The 19,735-nt window shown below is 48.2% G+C and overlaps 1 long non-coding RNA gene across 4 annotated transcripts in view; it reads left to right on the top strand.

Moving 5' to 3' along the window:
- The window catches only part of LOC103681729, a 19,054-nt gene extending 763 nt beyond the window's left edge, over positions 1 to 18,291 (top strand). The window contains exons 2-5 of one of the 4 annotated variants that reach the window (XR_005834650.1): positions 2,533 to 2,690; positions 3,233 to 3,397; positions 12,721 to 12,879; positions 17,511 to 18,291. This is a non-coding gene — a long non-coding RNA (uncharacterized LOC103681729). Of the gene's footprint in view, positions 1 to 2,456; positions 2,691 to 3,232; positions 3,398 to 12,706; positions 13,256 to 17,510 lie in introns of those variants that run through there. The other 3 variants (XR_005834648.1, XR_005834649.1, XR_573325.2) reach the window with 3 other exon arrangements.
- The last annotated feature ends 1,444 nt before the right edge of the window (positions 18,292 to 19,735 follow it).

The raw sequence follows: 19,735 nt of genomic DNA, 5'->3' as shown, positions 1-19,735 counted from the left end.
CCCCCCCCCCCCCCCGCCATGACCCAGGCAACGATCGACTGGCTTCTGACACTATACATCCATTGCATTTCTATTTTTTAAACATATTTATTCACATAATCTCTACACCCAATATGGGGCTCGAATTCTTTTTTTTTTTTTAAGATTTATTTATTTATTCGACAGAGATAGAGACAGCCAGCGAGAGAAGGAACACAAGCAGGGGGAGTGGGAGAGGAAGAAGCAGGCTCATAGCGGAGGAGCCTGATGTGGGGCTCGATCCCATAACGCCGGGATCACGCCCTGAGCCGAAGGCAGACGCTTAACCGCTGTGCCACCCAGGCGCCCCATGGGGCTCGAATTCTTGACCCTGATATCAAGAGTTGCACGCTCTTCCGACTGAGCCAGCGAGGCGCCCCTTAATTGCATTTCTAGACACTTAGATTAGGTAGCCTGTTTTATCTGGCGTTTTTTACCTGACACATTTAAGATCTGTACATGATGTTGCATGTACTAAAAGTTAGCTCATTTTTATTGCTAAGCCGTATTCCGTTGTATGGCTGTCCCACACTTCATGTACCCAGTTCACCTGGTGGTGGGTATTTGTGTCTTTTCCAATTTTGTTTTAAAAGAAGAACCTGCTGGAAGAATTCTTTATCTTTCTTTCTTTCTTTCTTTCTTTTTTTTTAAGATTTTATTCATTTATTTGACAGAGAGATTGAGCCTGAGTAGGGGGAGTGGCAGGCAGAGGGAGAGGGAGAAGCAGGCTCCCCACCTAGCAGGGAGACCGACACGGGGCTCGATCCCAGGACTCTGAGAGCATGACCTGAGCCAAAGGTAGCCACTTAACCGACTGAGCCACCCAGATACCCCTCCTTTCCAATTTTTCATTATTACAAATAAACCTGCTACGAACATTAGGTCTAAGTCTGTTCATGTGCTCTTATTTCTTTCGGGTAAGTACCCCAGGAATGGAGTGGTTGCATCACGTGGTAGGTATATATTTCATTTAATTTAATTTTTTAAAGTAGGCTCCATGCCCAATATGGGGCTTGAACTCACAACCTTGAGATCAAGAATCGTGTGGTCTGCTGACTGAACCCGCCAGGTGCCCCTATGTACTTAATTGTAAAGAAACACCAGAATGGGGGCGCCTGGGCGGCTCAGTCGTTAAGCGGCTGCCTTCGGCTCAGGGCGTGATCCCGGGGTTCTGGGATCGAGCCCCGCATCGGGCTCCTCCACTGGGAGCTTGCTTCTTCCTCTCCCACTCCCCCTGCTTGTGTTCCCTCTCTTGCTGGCTGTCTCTCTCTGTCAAATAAATAAGTAAAATCTTAAAAAAAAAAAAAAGAAAAAAGAAACACCAAAATGCCTTACAAAGTGAGTGGACTCTTACTTTCCCTCCCCCAGCAATGTATTTCTTGTTCCTTCACTCGCTATGGGCAGCCGTTCTCACAGGTGTGCAATGGTATTCACCAAGCCCTTTTTTATTGACGTGAAATTCATGTAACAGAATCACTTTAAAGCGCACAATTCCATGGCATTCAGCACACTCAGTGTTATGCAACCAGCACCTCTAACAGGTAGTATGTGAATCTTTCCAGCGTTTGCAGCATTTCAGAAAACACCTACTTGGGACTTTGGGATTGCATTGAATTTCTCGGTTACTTTGTGGAGGAGAACAAATATTCATTGAGCACTGAGTGGGTGGCAGGTGTTGTAGGTGCCGGAGGCTGGCCTTGAACCAAACAAGAACAAGGCCCCTCCCCCACGAAGGGGAGTGAGTGGAGGTGGGGTGAGGGCACAGATGGTCAGCTGCTAAACCCTACTACACCAGTACATCGGTGTCAGATGGTGCTAAGTTCTGGGGACTAAGAACCAAAGGAGGAAGGTGGGCATGCTGGGTTGGGGGAAAGAAGAGTTGCTATCTTTATATTTGATAATCAAAAGAGGCATCCGGAACAGGGAGACATTTGAGTTGAGACCTGAAGGAAGAAAGATGAACTGTGCAGGTATATAGGTGGAAAACATTCTGAGAAGAGCAAAGAGCCCATGCAAAGGCCCTGAGGCAGAAGTGTGTTTCAGAAACAGGAAGTCTGGAGCGAGTGTGGAGGGGGTGGTGCAGTGGACAGAAGTGACGTCAGAGACGGCTGGGGTGGGGGGAGGCACAGAGTGAGTGTAGCGAGATGGGACCTTTGGCAGATTTCAGCAGAGAGATGCACACTCTGACTTAGGTTTTAAAGGGTCTTCCTACAATAAAAATAATCCCTCTTTAAGGAAGTGATTTATCTAACTGAAAGCTTCTGGCTCAGGACTATGTGTTTTCGTTTGTTTTGTTTTTGCCAAATTGGTTTAATAACAGCAGCGTGTAGGTACACTTCGTTCTGAAGCCACACTTACGTTAATTTGTAATGCAGAACAAAAACCCGTCCTGGGGAAGAAAGGGATCTTTCTGATACTTTCTCCTATTCTCATTACAGTGTGGAATTTCCACTTGAATGGAGTTCCTTGGGTTACATGATTAGGTTTCTTCATTTATTCACGTGTTTGCTGTAGATGAATGTTCCCAGCCAGACAATCGCCAAGAGCCCAAACGTAGAACCAGCCGAAAGGTCCATCAACGGATGAACGGGTAAACCCGAAGTGGCCCATCTGTACGATGGGGTGTTATTCAGCCGTAGAAAGGAATGAAGTCCGGTCACGCCACAGCGCGGGTGAGCCTTGAGAATATCATGCTAAGCGAAAGGACCGGAAGGTCAGATATACGAGTCCGTTCATATGCCATCCCCAGAATACGAGGACCTGTAGGGGCAGAAAGAGAGCGGTTGCCGGGGGCTGGGGGAAAGAGGGATGGGGGTGGGTAGCTAGAGGCCATGGGGTTTCTCCTTGAGAGCTGACATGCCCTGAGTTCCTTGTAGTGCTCGCTGCACAAAATCCGCAAATATACAACCAACCAAATTATACATTTAAGTGGGTGAATTCTTGGGTACGTGGCTTGCTGTGGGCTGAGTCGTGTCCCCTCCAAACGTCTGTGCGGAAGCCCTCATCCTGCATACCTCAAAACGTGACTGTATTTAGGGATGGGGCCTTTATGACTTATTTTTAATTTTAATTTTATTATTTTTTTAGTTTTTTTATCTTTTGTTTATTTATTTTTTTAATTTTTAATTTTTAAAGTTGCAAAAGGGCCTTTAAGGAGGTAATTCAGGAAGCCGTTTGGGTGGGCCCTGATCCAATCTGTCTGGTGTCCTCCTAGGCAAAGGAAATTTGGATACACAGAGTGGCCTCACGGATGTGGACACGGAGGGACGACCACATGAGGACACAGGGAGAAGGTGGCCACCTGCCAGTGGAGAAGGGAGGGCTCAGAGGGAACCAGCCCTCCTGGCGCCTTGACCTTGGACTTCCAGTCTCCAGGACTGTGAGAAAAACATGTGTTTAAGCTCCGGGGTGTGGGGTATTTTGTTACGGTCACCCGAGCAGACTAAAATGTGTGTCATATCTCAAAAGCTGTTTTATTTTTATTTATTTATTTATTTATTTATTTATTTATTTATTTATTTATTTATAAAGATTTTATTTATTTATTTGACAGAGATAGAGACAGCCAGCGAGAGAGGGAACACAAGCAGGGGGAGTGGGAGAGGAAGAAGCAGGCTCATAGCAGGAGCCTGATGTGGGGCTCGATCCCATAACGCCGGGATCACGCCCTGAGCCGAAGGCAGACACTTAACCGCTGTGCCACCCAGGCGCCCCTATTTATTTATTTTTTTAAAAAGATTTTATTTACTTGACAGAGAGCACAAGCAAGGGGAGCAGCAGTCAGAGGGAGAGGGAGAAGCAGGCTCCCCGCTGAGCAGAGAGCCTGACGTGGCACCTAATCCCAGGACCCTGAGATCACGACCTGAGCCAAGGCAGTCGCCTCCCAGGCGCCCCATCGAAAGCTGTTTTAAAGAGACGTTTGTTGAATGGTGCTGTGCCATTAGGCACTGATCTAGGTCAGGATACAGCAACAGGTAATAGAAAAGCGGGCAGAGTGTTTCTGGCTGCAGAGGGAGCACAGAGCATAGGGTGAGAGCATGAGGCTGAGCTGGAGACTGGGGAGGGGGCCCCAAGGACGCACACGGGTTGGACTGGGCAGGCAGGGCAGGTGAGAAGTAGCCACATTCTGGATCCTTTAGAAGGAAAAGCTGGTGGAGCTGGCCATCGGATGTGGGCATGGGAGAGAGGAGGCCAGTGTGCCGGGGAGGTAGAAGGATGGAGCCAACCACCAGGGAGGGTCAGGGGACTGTGGGGGCACAGCGACAGAGGGGGGGCCACGAGGAGCTCAGCTTTGGACCTGCGAGGCCCCCACGTGGAGGGGCAGAGAAGGTGCTTGACCCCATAGTCTGGGGTCTGGGTTGCCAGATGCATTCGAGAATTGCACAGGTGCATGTCGCACAGGGCGAGCGGAGTGGGCACGAGGACCCGGAAACAGAGGGAGGGGCCACAGAAGTGGGAGGGACACCAGCAGAGCTCAGAGCAGAGTGAATCAAAGAAAAGGAGGACGTCCCTGGGTCACGGACTGTGACGTGGTCTGTAAAGCCAGGCGTAGAGGGGGATGTGGTATTTAATACCATGGAGGTCACTGGTGACAATGGGAAGAGCAAATGGCAGGGAGAAGCTGTGTGGGGGTGACTCTGCTTCGCAGGGGACAGAGAGAGGGCAGTGGCGACAGGGAGAGGGGCGCTCTGAGATTAGTGTCTGCCTTGTAGGTGGAAGACGCCCAGGAAGATGGCTATCATTTAAAAACAAAACCAAGAGACGCGGTGTTCACGAGGACGTGGAGGAACTGGGACCGATGTGCGTCGCTGGCGAGAATGTAAGATGGGGCAGCTGTGCGAACCGCCCGGTGCTTCCTCAGAAGTTAGACAGAGAATCACTGCATGACCTGGCAGTTTCACTGCTACGAATATGCCCCCAAAGAAATGAAAACGGGTATTAGAACAAGTACTCATGACAACATGATTCACAATAGCCAAAAGCTGGAAACCAGCCAAGTGTCCCCCCCGTGGGTCCACGGATAAACAAAGGGTGGTCCGTCCATACAGTGGAATACTACCCAGTCATAAGGAAGGATGAAGTCCTAACACGTGCCGCCGCACAGCGTGGTTGAGCCTGAAAATAGCGTGCTCGGTGAAAGAAGCAAGTCACAGAAGTCATCCATTGTGTGATTCTAGTTGTGTGAAATATCCAGAACAGGGAAATCGCAGGCAGAGTCATGGTTGCCGGGGCGGGGAGCAGGGAATGAGTACAGGGTTTTATTTTGGGGGTGGGGAAAAATGTTTTAAAGACTATTTGTTAGGGGCGCCTGGGTGACTCAGTCGGTGAAGCGTCCGCCTTTGGCTCAGGTCCTGATCTCAGGGTCCTGGGATCCAGCCCCACCTCAGGCTCCCTGCTCAGCGGGAAGTCTGCTGCTCTCTCCGCCCCACCCTCCTGCCCCCAGTCATGCTCTCTCTCTCTCACAAAAATAAATAAAATCTAAAAATAATAAAGACTAGTTGTTAGATCAGTTGCAGGTTCACAGCTAAATTAAGAGGAAAATAACGGAGTGAGCCCGCCCTGACCCGTCATTATCACCTCGAGTCCACAGGCTCCATCAAGGTTCAGTCTCGGTGAGGTGCACTCTGTGGGTTTGGACAAGTATGCAGTGACGCGCATCTGTCCTCATAGGATCGTACACCATGTCGTCGCTGCCCTAAAAACCCTCTGTCCTCTGCCTCTCCGTCCCTCCCTCCAACCCCGGCAAGCTCTTTTTACTGTCTTCCTAGCTTTGCTTTTCCAGACTGTCAGAGTTAGGATCAGACGATCTGTAGACTCTCCAGGTCGGCTACTTTCTCTTGGTCAGATGCATTTAAGGTTCCTCCCTGCACTTTCACGGCTGGAGAGCTCATTTCTTTTTAGTTCTGGACAATATCCCATTGTCTGGATGTCCCGCAGTTTATCCATTTACTTACTGAAGGACATTTTGTTTGCTTCCAAGTCTTTGCAAAGATGGTGAAGGCTGCTGGAGACATCTGAGTACAGGCTTTTGTGTGGACGTAAGTTTTCAGTACCTCTGGGTAGATACCAAGAAGCACGATTGCTGGATCGTATGGGAAGATAGTTTTGTAAGACAGTTTTGTATATGTTTAGTTTTGTCAGAAATCGCTAAACTGTCTTCCAGAGTGGCTGGGCCATTTTGCATCCCCACCAGCAGTGCATGAGAGCCCTGTTGCGCCCTGTCCTCGCCAGCATTCGGTGTTGTTGGTGTTTGGGTTTTGTTTTTTAAGACTTTATTTATTTATTTATTTGAGAGTGAGAGATAAAGAGCATGAGCAGGGAGAGAGGCAGAGGGAGAGGGAGAAGCAGGCTCCCGGTGGAGCAGGGAGCCTGACTCAGGGCTCGATCCCAGGACCCTGAGATCATGACCTGAGCCGAAGGCAGACGCTTCACCCACTGAGCCACCCAGGAGCCCCCGCGTTTGGGTTTTTAATAGGTGTGTGGTGGTCTCTTATCTTAATTTGCAGTTCCCTGATGACAGATGACACGGACCGTCTTTTTGTATTCTTATTTGCCATGTGAAATTGTTTCAGAATTAGACAGTGGTTGCATAGCCCTGTGAATACACTAAATGCCACCAGAGTTGACTTTTAAAGGCGCTATATACCACTGAAGTTCAATTTTATGTTATGGGGATTTCGTCGCAGTAATAAAACAAAAAAAAAAAAAAAAAGGGAAAGGTGAATCAGCATTTCTGTGCGGTGACGGGAGCCATCTGGTACAGAGGGCGGACTGCTGGGGCGGCTCCTTGCGTAGGCAGGTGGGTCTGGAGCCGTGGCCGCCCCCTGGCTTTGCCTGGGCTTGGGGCGCTTTGTTTACTCTCAGCAGCGGAGGGAAGGCGTGTGGGTCTAGATGCAGGTTGGCAGGTTGCTGGGGGTGAGGACTACGGGTATGTCTTTCTGCTGGTGTCTGTTTTCTCGGTGATGCGTCAGTTCCGCCACAAGCGTGGGGGGAGTGATGTCCGCCTAAGGGCAGGGTGGCCGCGGCTTCTATGCCGGTTTGGCCGGCGCCTCCGAGAGCGCAGCGGACTACCTGTAGGCGGCGCTCTCTCCCTTTACCATCCAGCCCCGAGTCTCCCTGTCACCACGTGCTGATTTTGGTTCATTTTGCAGTTCTTCCCGGGTGTTGGGCGTTTGCTTTTGTCTCCAACCTTCCTCACTCACTGTTCCATCAAGTGACCTTCACCTTTATGTTTTTCTTGTTGTGGAATATACATAACATGGGGACGCCTGCATGGCTCAGTCCTAAGGAGTCTGCCTTCAGCTCAGGTCATGATCTCGGTCAGGGGATGAGCCCCACGTGGGGCTCCCTGCTCAGCGGGGAGTCGGCTTCTTCCTCTCCCTCTGCCCCCTCCCCGCTTGTGCGCCTGCGCACGATCTCTCTCTCTCTCTCTCTCTCTCTCTCTCTCTAATAAATAAAATCCTTTATAAAATATATACATAACACGAAGTTTACTGTTTTAACCATTTTTAGGTGCACATTTCAGTGGCAGGTGTGCAACCATCACCACTATCCACTTCCAGAACTCTTCATCTTGCAAAACTGAGGCTCTGTCCCGGTGCAACACTGACTCCCCACCCCTTCCCCCAGCCCCTGGCTTCCTCTGTCTCTTCTCTGTCTCTATGAATTTAACTCCTCTGGGGGCCTCACGGAAGTAGAATCCTACAGCATTTGGCTTTTTGTGCCTGGCTCATTTTACTTACATAAGGTCTTCAGTATGTGTCCATGTCGTAGCAGGTGTCAGAATTTCTGTTTGTTTGTTTGTTTGTTTATTTATTTATTTATTTTTTGAATGGCTACCTTATTTCCTTCCACCTATTAGAAATGTAACAAGTCTTTTTACACCGTGCTAGTGTTTATCGTGAGCTGGTTTCTGCTTTCCTCAGTGTTGTGTGGGCTGCCCCAGCCCTGGGTCTGCACCAGCCCTATCATGCGCAGGTCTGAATTCAGAGAATGCACACACCATGTCATAGCAAAAACAAGCATCTATGTCAGAAACAAGCCTGTCAGCTGCCAGAGATAAATTACCCTGATTTTCTGAGGTTTAGGATTTCTGCTTCTAGGGACAGTACGGAAGATTGGTGTCAATTTTCCTATCTTGGTCCATAGTCTTACCTGTTTTTATTTTTATCGAGGTGAAATATACATAAAGAAAATTAACCCTTTGAGGGTCGCCTGGGTGGCTCAGTCAGTTTAGCGCCGGACTCTTGATTTTGGCTCAGGTCATGACCTCAGGCTTGTGAGATCGAGCCCTGCTTTGGGCTCCGAGTACCGAGTACCGAGTCTGCTTGAGATTCTCTCTCCCCCCGCCCCTCCCCCTGCTTGTGCACTTGCAAGCGTGCTCTCTCTCAAATAAATAGAATCTTTAAAAAAAAAAAAAAAGACAATTAACCCGTTGAAAGGAAACAACTCAATGACATGTAGTACATTCACAACGTTGTACAGCCGCTACCTTTGTCTGGTTCCAGAATGTTTCCATCACCGCAAAAGGAAACCCCATACTCATTAAGCAGTTGCTCCCCCCTCCCCCTCCCTCTTCCCTTGGTAACCACCCATCTGCAGCGTGTCGCTACGGATCTGCCTACTGTGGACGTTGCACACGAGCAGAATCATGCGCTATGTCGCCGTGCGCGTCTGGCTTCTTCCCCTTAGCATCGTGTTTTCGAGGTGCATCCGTGTTACACCCTGTCTGGTTTGGTTTGTAGATTACATCATCCTCCGAAAGGAAAGCAGCTGTTCCCCTCCTCTTGCTCCCTTTTCCTACTCCTGGTTTCAACCTGCATCAGATGGGAATTATCTGCTACCTGAAATGCTGAGAAAACTTGATTGTAAAACCCTCTGGGTTCTGTCTTTTAGGGAGAGGTACTTGTCCCTCCATTATTTCCATGTCAGTCACGTTTATGGATCTACTCAAGTTTTCTGATTCTTCTTGGTATGATTTTTTGCATTCTATGTTTCCCCATAAATGTATTCATTTCATCTAGATCTTCAAATTTATTCGCTTATAGTTCTTTAGTTTTTTGTTTTTAAAGATTTTATTTATTGAGAGAGAGAGCACACACGCAGGGGCAGAGGCAGGCAGGAGCAGACTCCCTGCTGAGCTGGGAGCCAGAGGCAGGGCTCGATCCCAGCACCTTGAGACCATGGCCTGAGCTGAAGGCAGATGCTTAACCATCTGAGCCACCCAGGCGCCCCTATGATTCTTTAGTTTCATTTCAGTTTTCTGTTTTGTTTTGTTTTGTTTTGTTTTTACCACTCGAATATCCTCCAGGTCCATCCATATTGTTGGAAATGGCAGGATTTCCTTCTTTTTTGAGGCGAATCGTGTTACGTTGTAGGTATTCATTTTCTTTATGCATTTCCTCATCCATGGTGGACACTTAGGTTCTTTCAGTGTCTTGGCTCTTGTAAATCATGTGGCAGTGACCATGGGGGTGCGGATATCTTTTCATGGCAGATTGTATTTCCTCTGGGTAAATACCCAGAAGTGGAATTACTAGATCGATGGTAGATCTAGTTTTCATTTTTTGAGGACCCTCCGATACTCTTACCCTGCGTGGTGTTAGCTGCACCCACTTGCATTCTCACCGACAGGTGCACAGGGATCTCCTTTCTCCCCGGGCCGGAGCAGTTGTTGTTTCTCATCGTTTGGACCTATAGTTGCTCTTAACCTCACGTATATTTTTAAAAACTCTCCCCACTTGCCCCCTGCTCGTTTTCGCCAAGTGTTTATCTCCTTATCTTTCCAGAGAGCCAGGATTTGGTTTTTATTCTTGGCATTTTTGTTCCTTTGCATTCTGTTTTGTTGATTCCTGCTTTAATCTGTGTTATTTCCTTGTTTTCTTGTGTCAGGTTTTCTCTATTGTACACTTGCTGGCCGGCCGCCAGGTCCCCTCTCTGGCTGTGCTCAGCCTCCCACCATGGGAGCGCCTGGCTGGGTGCCTGTGGGTCCGGTTCAGAGGTCCTGGTCAGGCTAATGGATGTCTTTCAGTCCTGGATTATGAATCTAGGGTCTTCATGGGTGAGGCCAGGCTTTTCAGAGCTGAGTGATGGGGCAGGGCTGGGGACTTAGGTACAGGCAAAGGGGTGTTGCCTCCATCAGGGGGGTGAAGCCAGTTGAAGAAGAGATGAGGGCAATCTCAGAAGACTTCCTGGAGGAGTAGCCTTGTCTGGGCTGAGAGGTGGGTGGAAGTGGGCCTTTAGCATCTTGGAGAGGGCTTGTGGGCCCCTCTAAAGAATGAATAAAAACCTTGTGCCTAGAATAAAACAGGACAATTGTAGAGAAAGCACACAGACTCACAGGACAGCATGCCTCAGTCACTAGGGTGCAAAGAACAACGCATGAAGACACACTGGGGAACACGCTTGACCATGTACGGGCTGTAAGCAGCGTAGGCTTCAGTGAGCCTCAGAATACAACCGACCCGAAAACAGATCGTCAGCTACGTGCACATGAATGATCATAGCACAGTTCACAATGGCCAAAAGACAGAAACAACCAGAATGTCCGTCAGCGGAGGCATGGACAAGCCAACTGCGACCTAGCCACACAACGGCATAGTTTTCATCCATAAGGAGGAATGAAGGGTAATGAACAACATACTGAACCTTCAAAACATGAGGCTGAGCGAAAGGAGCCAGACACGACAGGTCACGCATCGTCTAATTCCATTGCTGTGATTCCATTGCTTGGAACAGGCAAACCCACAGAGACAGAAGGCAGGTGGGTGGTTGCCAGGGGCTCGCGGAAGGAGGAGGCGGGAGTGAGTGCTAGTGGGGGCGGGGTTTCCTTTGGGGGGCTGCAAATGTCTCGGACCTGGGTAGAGGTGGTGGTGTCGTGCCACTGAATCATTCACTTTAAAACGATTAATGTTACGTGAATTTTTCCTCAAGAACAAGACATATATTAAGAAAAACTTTTCCATCGTTTCCGTAGATTGGAGTATGAAAGTATGAACCTAGCGTGTTCTAGCTGGTCTTCTGCGATCTGCCTGCTTCCTCTGCGCAATGCTCTGTTTTGCTTTAAGTAATCTCTCGCCCGACGCGGGGGCTCAAACTCGCAACCCGGAGCTCCAGAGTCACGTGCTCTGCCAACTTAGCCAGCCGGGCGCCCTGCCCCACCCCCACGCAGTTTTTGAAATCTTTTTATTGTTTTATTGTGAAACGGCGTCTATAAAAAGATACACAAGACAAACATGATGGATACTTACAAAGTGAACACCTGCTTACACCCACTTTTCAGTTAAAAAGCTCATCCTCCCTTTTTCCCCCTCCCATTTTATTTTATTGGAATTTTTGGCAAATATGAAAAACAGAGAAATATTAATAGAAAAAGGAAAGTAATAATATCGATATTTCTACCACCCCAAATTCATTACCGTTGATATTTTGACATGTGCTTCTACTATTTTCTGCATATATTTGTTAAAAATATGCAAATAATTGGGGCACCTGGCTGGCTCAGTTGGTAGAGCATGTGGCTCTTGACCTCTGGGTTGTAAGTTTGAGCCCTGGGTTGTAAGACTTAAAAATAAAGTCTTAAAAATATACAAATAATTTATAAATAAATTCATCTTTAAAAAGTAGGTAGTTACAATGAAACTGCCTTCTGGTCTCCAACCTTCATTACCCCCTACTATGTAGTCTTTATTTTTTTAAAAATTTTAAAGAAAGATTTCATTTATTTATTTGAAAGAGAGTGAGCAAGAGAGAGAGAGCCTGAGTGGGGCAGGGGAGAGGCAGACTTCCTGATTAGCAGGGAGCCCAACTCTGGGCTCGAACCCAGGACCCTGAGATCATGACCTGAGCCTAAGGCAGATACTTAACCGCCTGAGCCACTCAGGTGCCCCCTACTATGCCTACTCTTTAGTCTACATTAGAATATATATATAAAATCCATAATTTGGTTTGTATTTTTTTTAAAAGATTTTATTTATTTATTTGACAGAGATAGAGACAGCCAGCGAGAGAGGGAACACAAGCAGGGGGAGTGGGAGAGGAAGAAGCAGGCTCATAGCGGAGGAGCCTGATGTGGGGCTCGATCCCATAACGCCGGGATCACGCCCTGAGCCGAAGGCAGACGCTTAACCGCTGTGCCACCCAGGCGCCCCTGGTTTGTATTTTTATGTAGATGTTGTGATTCTACACATATTTTTGCAACTTGTTTTCCTTTTCCTTTTGCAACTTGCAGCATGTTTTTGGTGTGTATTCAGGTTGACAATATGACTGTAATTGGCAGTGATACACAGGACTGAATCACGTGCATTTTGCTAGTACATTTCCCGGTTACTGGCCTGTTGGATAGCTTTCCTTTTTCCTCCTAGCCACAAAGCCCCCACAGCCTCCGGCATTCCCCATGTGTCTAAGATGCCGAGAAGAGAGGTGTGGGCCCGTGGGGTCACCATATTTTCAACCGTTTCAGTTAGTGCCTACTTGCCTTCAAAAAATGACCTGTGTCAATTTCCGCTTCACCGCCCCCCCTCTGCCCCCCCCAGGAAAATATAATTTCCCCGCACCATCTCATTAACATTTGAGATTATCAAACTTCCATTTTTTCCCCTCCCTCATGGTTGGAAAATAAGTCTCACGGCAATTTCAATAGGTATTTTCCTATTAGGGGGCTGATTGACTTTTTATATTTTATTAATAGACTTTCTTTTCCAGGTTCACAGCCACACTGAGCAGAAAATAGAGTTCGCATATGCTGACCGCCCCCACACAGGCACAACCTACCCCACAACTGACATGCCCATCAGACTGGTACGATTGCTGCAGTCAATGAGCCTACATCGACATCGTCCTCCCCCGGAGTCCATAGCTGAGGTCAGGGTCACTCCTGGTGGTGGGCACTGTGCGGGTCTGGACAGTTGTGTAATGAAGGGGTCCATCACGTCAGTAGCGCACGCAGTACCTTCATGGCCCCGAAAACCCCTGTGCTCCCCCCGTATTCATCTCTCCCCACTCCCCAGCCCTGGAAGCCACTGACCTTCTTACGGTCTCTAGTTGGAATCATCCATTACATAGCCTTTTCAGACTGGTTTCTTTCACTTAGCGATAGGCTTTGAAGGTTCCTCCGTGTCTTGTCGTGACTTGTTAGCTCATTGCTGTTTAGTGCCCCGCAGTCTACTTCTCCGTCCACCGACTGAAGGACGTCGCGGCTGTTTCCAAGTTTTGAGAATTGTGAATAAAGCTGCCCTACACATCTTTGTGTACGCTTTTGTGGGGCCCTGAGTTTCCGACTCCTTTGGGTGGATACGGAGAAGCACACTTGCTACATTGTAGGGCAGCGGGACGGTGAGCTTTGCGAGATCTACTGACTCCCTTCCAGAGGGGCCGGACCCTTCTGCACCAGCGGGGAAGGGAGCCGTGCTGCTCTGCGCGCTCGCCGGCGTCCGTGTTGTCAGCGCTCCGGAGTTTGGGCATTCTTATTTTTCTGTTGTTTTTAAAGATTTTATTTTTTTAAGGAATCGCTCCACCCAACGTGGGGCTCGAACCCAACACCCCGAGATCGAGAGTCACGTGCTCCACGAACTGAGTGGGCCAGGCGCCCCGAGTTTGAGCATTCTCAGGGGACTGTGGTGGTGGCTCGCGGTGGCTTCTTTTTGCCTGTGTTTCCCTGATGACATATGACGTGTTTTCACGTGCTCGTTTGTCATCTGTCTCTCTTCTTTGGTGAGGTGTCTGTCCAGATCTTTGGCCCATTTTCTAATTGGGTTGTTGGCTTCTTATTGTTGAGTTTTAAGAATTCTTTATATATTTCAGGGATGAGTCCTTTATCACACATGTTTTTTGCAGCTTTTCCTCCCAGTCCATCCCTGTCTTCTCACTCTGTTGATGCTGTCTCTCTCGGAGCAGGAATTTTTCATTTTATTTTTTTTTATTATTATGATTTTTTAAAGTTCATTTTTGAGAGCGAGAGAGGGAGAGAGAGCACAAGCAGGTGGGGAGAGGAAGAGGCAGAGGCAGAGGGAGAGGGAGAAGCAGACTGCCTGCTGAGTAGGGAGTCCGACGCGGAGCTCGATCCCAGGACCCTGAGGTCATGGCCTGAGCTGAAGGCAGACGCTTCACCGACTGAGCCACCCAGGCGCCCCCAGAATTTTTCATTTTAATGGAGTCCAGCCCATCAGTTCTTTTTCTCAAGGACCATGCCATTGGTGGCGTGTCTAAGAAGTTACTGCAAAACCCAAGGTCACCTAGGTTTTCTCCTCTGTTATGTTCTAGGAGTATTATAGTTTGGTGTTTTTACATTTAGGCCTGTGATTCATTTTGAATTTATTTGTGAACGGTGTAAGGTCTGTGTCTAGATTCATTTTTCCCCTGTGGATGTCCAGGCATTCCAGCGCCATCATCGTGGAAAAGACCTTCTTTTCTCCCCTGTGTTGCCTTTGCTCCTTTGTCAAAGATCAGTCGACTGGTTATGTGGGTGTATTTCTGGGCACCGTTCTGTTCCATTCCATCTGTTTGTCTGTCCTTTCACCGATACCTCACTGCCTCGGTTGTCATAGCTCTGTGCTAAGTCCTCACGTCGGGTAGTGTCAATCCTCCAACTTTGTTCTCCTCCAATATTGTGCTGCCTCTTCTGGGGTTTTGCGTCTCCGTATAAACCTTAGCATCAGCTTGTCAATACTGAGAAAACTCACTGGCATTTTGACCAGAAGTGCATTTTATCTGTAGATCAAGTTGGCAAGAACTCATGAGTTGACAATATGGAGTCTTCCTGTCCATGAGCATGGGTGTCTCTCCATTTATTTAGTTCCTCTTGTATTCCTTTCATCAGAGTTCTGTAGTTTTCCTCATATAGGACTTGTATGTATTTTGTTAGATTTATACCAGCGTGTTTAATTTGGGGGGTGATAACGGAAATGGTATTGTGCTTTTAATTGAAAATTCTACTTTTTCATGGCTGGTACATAGGAAAGTATTGACTTTTGCACATTAACCTTGTATCTTGTTACATTACTGTAATGGCTTATTAGTTCCAGGAGGATTTTTTGGTCGATTATTTTGGATTTTCTATGTGGATGGTCATCCCTGTGAACAAAGACAGTTTTATTCCTTCCTTCCCAACCTATATCCCTTTTCTTCTATTTCCTTCTCTCATCTTATTGCATTAGCTGATACTTTCCAGTTCGATGCTGAAAGGTGATGGTACATCCTTGCCTTGGTCCTGTTCGTAGTCAGGAAGCTTCAAGCTTCTCCCTGTGAAGTGTGATGCTAGCTGCGGGGTTTTTGTAGATATTCTTTATCAAATTGAGGAAGTTCCCCTCTACTCCCAGTTTACTGACGTTCCCATGGGTTTTTTTTTTTTTTCCTCTTTTAAATTGCCGTGAGATACACATAACATAAAAATTACTATTGTAACTATTTTTAAGTATGTAATTCAGTAGACTTAAGTATATTCACATTGTAACCAATCTCCAAAATTCTTTTCATCTTGCAAAACAGAAACTCTATACCCTTTAAGTATTCTTCATTTTTGCCTCTTCCTGCCCCCGGCAGCCACCATTCTCCTTTCTGACTCTGTGAATTTGACTACTTTAGACCCTTCATAAGTAGACTCATACCATATTTGTCTTTCTTTTTTTTTTTTTTTTAAAGATTTATTTATTTATTTATTTGACAGAGAGAGAGACAGCCAGCGAGAGAGGGAACACAAGCAGGGGGAGTGGGAGAGGAAGAAGCAGGCTCATAGCGGAGGAGCCTGATGTGGGACTCGATCCCGGAACACCGGGATCACGCCCTGAGCCGAAGGCAGGCGCTTAACCACTGTGCCACCCAGGCGCCCCCATATTTGTCTTTCTGTGTCTGGCTTATTTAATTTAGCATAATGTCCTCAGAGTTTATCTATGTCATAGCATGTATCAGGATTTCGTTCCTTTTTAAGATTAATATTCCATTGTATTTTCTCATGTTAAAAAAATTCCACTTCTGTGACATGCTTGTTCATATCCTGTTGACCTCTTTTCTTTTGGGTGGCTCTTTTACTCACTGATATTTGAGAGTTTCCCTTTCTTTCTTCTCTTTCTTTCTTTCTTTCTTTCTTTCTTTCATCTCCATACCCATTATGGGGCTCAAACCCACAACCCCAAGGTTAGGATTCACATGCTCCATGACTAAGCCAGCCGTCGCCCCCTGGGGAGTTCTTTAGTAAGGTTCACTCTGAAAAAAAAAATCTCTACCCACCAAACAGTTATTCCCGTTCCGCCCTTCCCTCCCAGCCCCTGGCACCATAAACGTGCATTCTATTTTTTATAGCTTTAGGTATTCTGGGTATTTCCTATAAGAGGAACCATAAAATGTGTGACCTTTTGTGTCTGGCTTCTTTCGTGTAGTTTAGTGATTTGGGGGTTCATCTGTGTTGTAACAGAATCAGTATTTCCTTTTTCTGGCTGAATGATATTTCTTGGTATGGCTACACCACAGTCTGTTTACCCATCTGCCCACTGATGGGTGTTTAGGTTGTTTCCGCCTTCCGGCTCTCGTGAACGGTGCTGCTATGCACACTCCTGTACAAGTATTGTTTATCTGTTTTCAGTTCTCTGGGGACATATACCCAGCGTAGAATTGCTGGGTCATATGGTAATTCTGTTTAACTTTTTGAGGAATTGCCAAACGCCGTTCCACAGTGATTAACCATTTTACATTCCTACCAGCAAAGTCTGTGGGTTGTTCCTTTTCCCACATATTTACCAACGTTGTTTTTTTTTTGTTTTCATTTTATTTTTTTTTCTTTGTCCATCCTTATGGATGTGAAGCACTATCTTGTGGTTTTCATCTACCTTTCCCTAGGATTTACGGTGTTGGACCTCTTTTCATGTGCTTGTGAGCTATCCGTGTATCTCCTTTGGAGAAATGTCAGCTCAGGGGCACCTGGGTGGCTCAGTCAGTTAAGTGTCTGCCTTCGGCTCAGGTCACGTTCCCGGAGTCTAGGGATCAAACCCCACATTGGGCTCCCTGCTCAGTGGGGCGCCTGCTTCTCCCTCTCCCTCTGCCTGCCACTCCCCCTGCTTGCGCTCTCTCTCTGTCAAATATATAAAAAATAAGATCTTAAAAAAACGGCAGTTCAAGTCTGTTGCCCACCTTTGGTTTCTTGTTGCTGCTGTAGGAGTTCTTTATATATTCTGGGTACTAGGCCCTTTTCGGATCTGTGGTTTGCAACTGTTTCCTCCCACTCTGTAGGTTGCCTTTTGCATATCCCTTTTTTTTTTTTTTTAAAGATTTATTTATTTATTTATTTGACAGTGAGAGAGACAGCTAGAGAAAGAGGGAACACAAGCAGGGGGAATGGGAGAGGAAGAAGCAGGCTCCCAGCAGAGGAGCCTGATGTGGGGCTCGATCCCATAACGCCAGGATCACGCCCTGAGCCGAAGGCAGACGCTTAACGACTGAGCCACCCAGGTGCCCCTGCATATCCCTTTTAAGTCACATTTATTAATAGGAGTGTCTCTCAGCAGGCTTCACAACTCCGAAGGCTAGCACGGTGGCTCTCTGTCCAATCCTGAATCCCATCCTCCTGCCCCCCAAGGTCAAAGGTAATATCACGATTCTGACTTTGTTTCTATTTCCTGTTTACTAACAAAACAGCCCTACTGGGCAGGTGTTCATGCCTAAAGAGTACATCATTTTCTTTGTTGCTTTTGAACTTTGTAGAATGGTCCACAGTGTCACACGATGCGGAATGGTTTTCCAAAAAGATTGTACCAACTCACACGCCCCGCTGTAATAGATTGAGATTCTTGACCCCTGTCTTCTCCAACCCTTGCTTTGTCCGATTTCTTTCTTTTTGCCCATTGAATGGGTCTGACATGGTATCTGCTAGTTTTGCTTTGCATACCCCTGCTCGTGAATGAGACTGAGCCTGTCTTCTTATGTTTATTGGTCTTGACTGCTATGAATGTCCGTGTCTCTTGGTCCTATTTTCTTTTGTAGACCGGTCGTCGTTTCTGGCTAATTTGTGAGGATACTCAGAATGTCTGGATGTGTCTTTTGGGATAAGGAGGAAAGGCGTTTGTACTTCTAGTTCTCGCCAGATGCCCCCCCTCAGGGGGCTCACCAGGCCTGGTTCCTTCTCCCTGCCAGTCCCAACAGGGGGTGCCAACAGCGTTTGTGCCAGGACAGCTGGTGAGAAAGGATTTCACTGCAGTCTTCAGCTGCCCCCCTGCTTATGTTGATTGAGCTCGAGCGTCCTTCCATTCGCACCCTTCCTGTGGAGCCCCTGCTCACCTCCTTCCCCCCTCCTCCTCCTCTCAGATCAGCTCTCTTTATAGATATTTAAAAACGGAGGGATAATTGACATTGCTTCTCTTTTTTTAAAAGATTTTATTTATTTGATAGAGAGGGAGAGCAAAAGCAGGGGGAGCGGGAGAAGCAGAATCCATGGAGAGCAGGGAGCCTGAGGCGGGACTCGATCCCAGGACCCTGGGATCATGACCTGAGCCGAAAGCAGATGCTTAACTGACATGAGCCCCTCAGGCCCCCCTGCTTCTCTTTCTCATAACGTTTCATTTTTCACATTGCTTTCTGAGAACTCCTGCTTTGGTTCTTGTTCTCTCTTTTCTCTTCCCTCTGGGTCTTTCCATCTCATCTGGAACATCTCTTCCTCTCCAGCTCCCCGTCCCCTGCCTCCCACCTCGCTCACCCTGGCTGCCTCCTCTCCTAGTGCCTCTTTCTCCGACCCCTTAGTCTCTCTCCTTTCCCGCCTTCTGTGTGCTTGCCCGTTCACTGCCACCCGCAGCTCCTGTTTGCTCCCCCTTCTCTGTCCTTCCAGTCCCTCTTCCCAGTGTCTCTCCCTGTGCTGAGCAGCGCGACCAGATCCGTACCCCCTCCCCCGCTTCCTGCCCCGGCTTCCTGCTCCAGGCCTAGCTTGGAGGTCTTCTCCTGCTTCCCTGACCCTCCTAGCCCTCCTCTTCCTCTCCCACCTCTGCTCCTCCAGTGTCCTTTCTCTCTTCTTGCTCATTCTCAATGATCCGTCCTCTAACACACGTCCTCGTCCTCTCCCCCGTGTCCCTATCCTGCGCCACCTGGATCCCAGGCCTCTTCTCTTCAGTGCCCCTGGAGGCGGCACGGCTGGCCCTGCATGGACGGTGGGGGGAGCTTGTGGCCTGATTCCTGGAGCTGGGGACGGCCACTGCCTTCCCACTGAGCTCCGTAGAGGTCGATCCTGGGGAAGCCCGGAGGAACTCAGTCCCTGGGCCCTAATTCACGCTCTCCACGGAGGCCCTGGGATTCGGCCAGCCTTGAGCAGGGGCTGCCCAGCCTCTGCCTTGTGTCGGCCTAGTACCGTCTCACCTGTAAGCTGGGTCTGGGAGTGGCTGGCTGAGGGCTGCCCTGTGCTGCAAAGAGGCGGCTTGGCTACAGTGTTGGCTGGGAGCCAGGGACCCACTGGGGGGCGAGGGCGGCTCTAGGCACTGCCTGCTGCGTCCCCTGGGGGTGGGCATGTGTCTTGGGGTGAAGGTGAGTGTATGGAATTAGAGTTCCCTTGGAGCCTCTGGGGATGAATGAGGAACCGTAACAGGGACACAAGCTCTCAGAGAATTTGGCTCAAGTTTTATTGGACTCCTTTCAGCCTGGAGCTGGCTCTGGCGGGCTGCGGCGTCCAGCCTGCTGCCCCCCTCCCCAGCTCTGTCCAGTTGCCCAAGGGAAGGGAAGGGAAGGGAAGGGAAGGGAAGGGAAGGGAAGG

The sequence above is a fragment of the Ursus maritimus genome, unplaced genomic scaffold (genome assembly GCF_017311325.1).
Source record: "Ursus maritimus isolate PB19 unplaced genomic scaffold, ASM1731132v1 scaffold_14, whole genome shotgun sequence".
NCBI classification, from domain to species: domain Eukaryota; kingdom Metazoa; phylum Chordata; class Mammalia; order Carnivora; family Ursidae; genus Ursus; species Ursus maritimus.
This window is presented reverse-complemented; position numbering and strand designations above follow the sequence as displayed.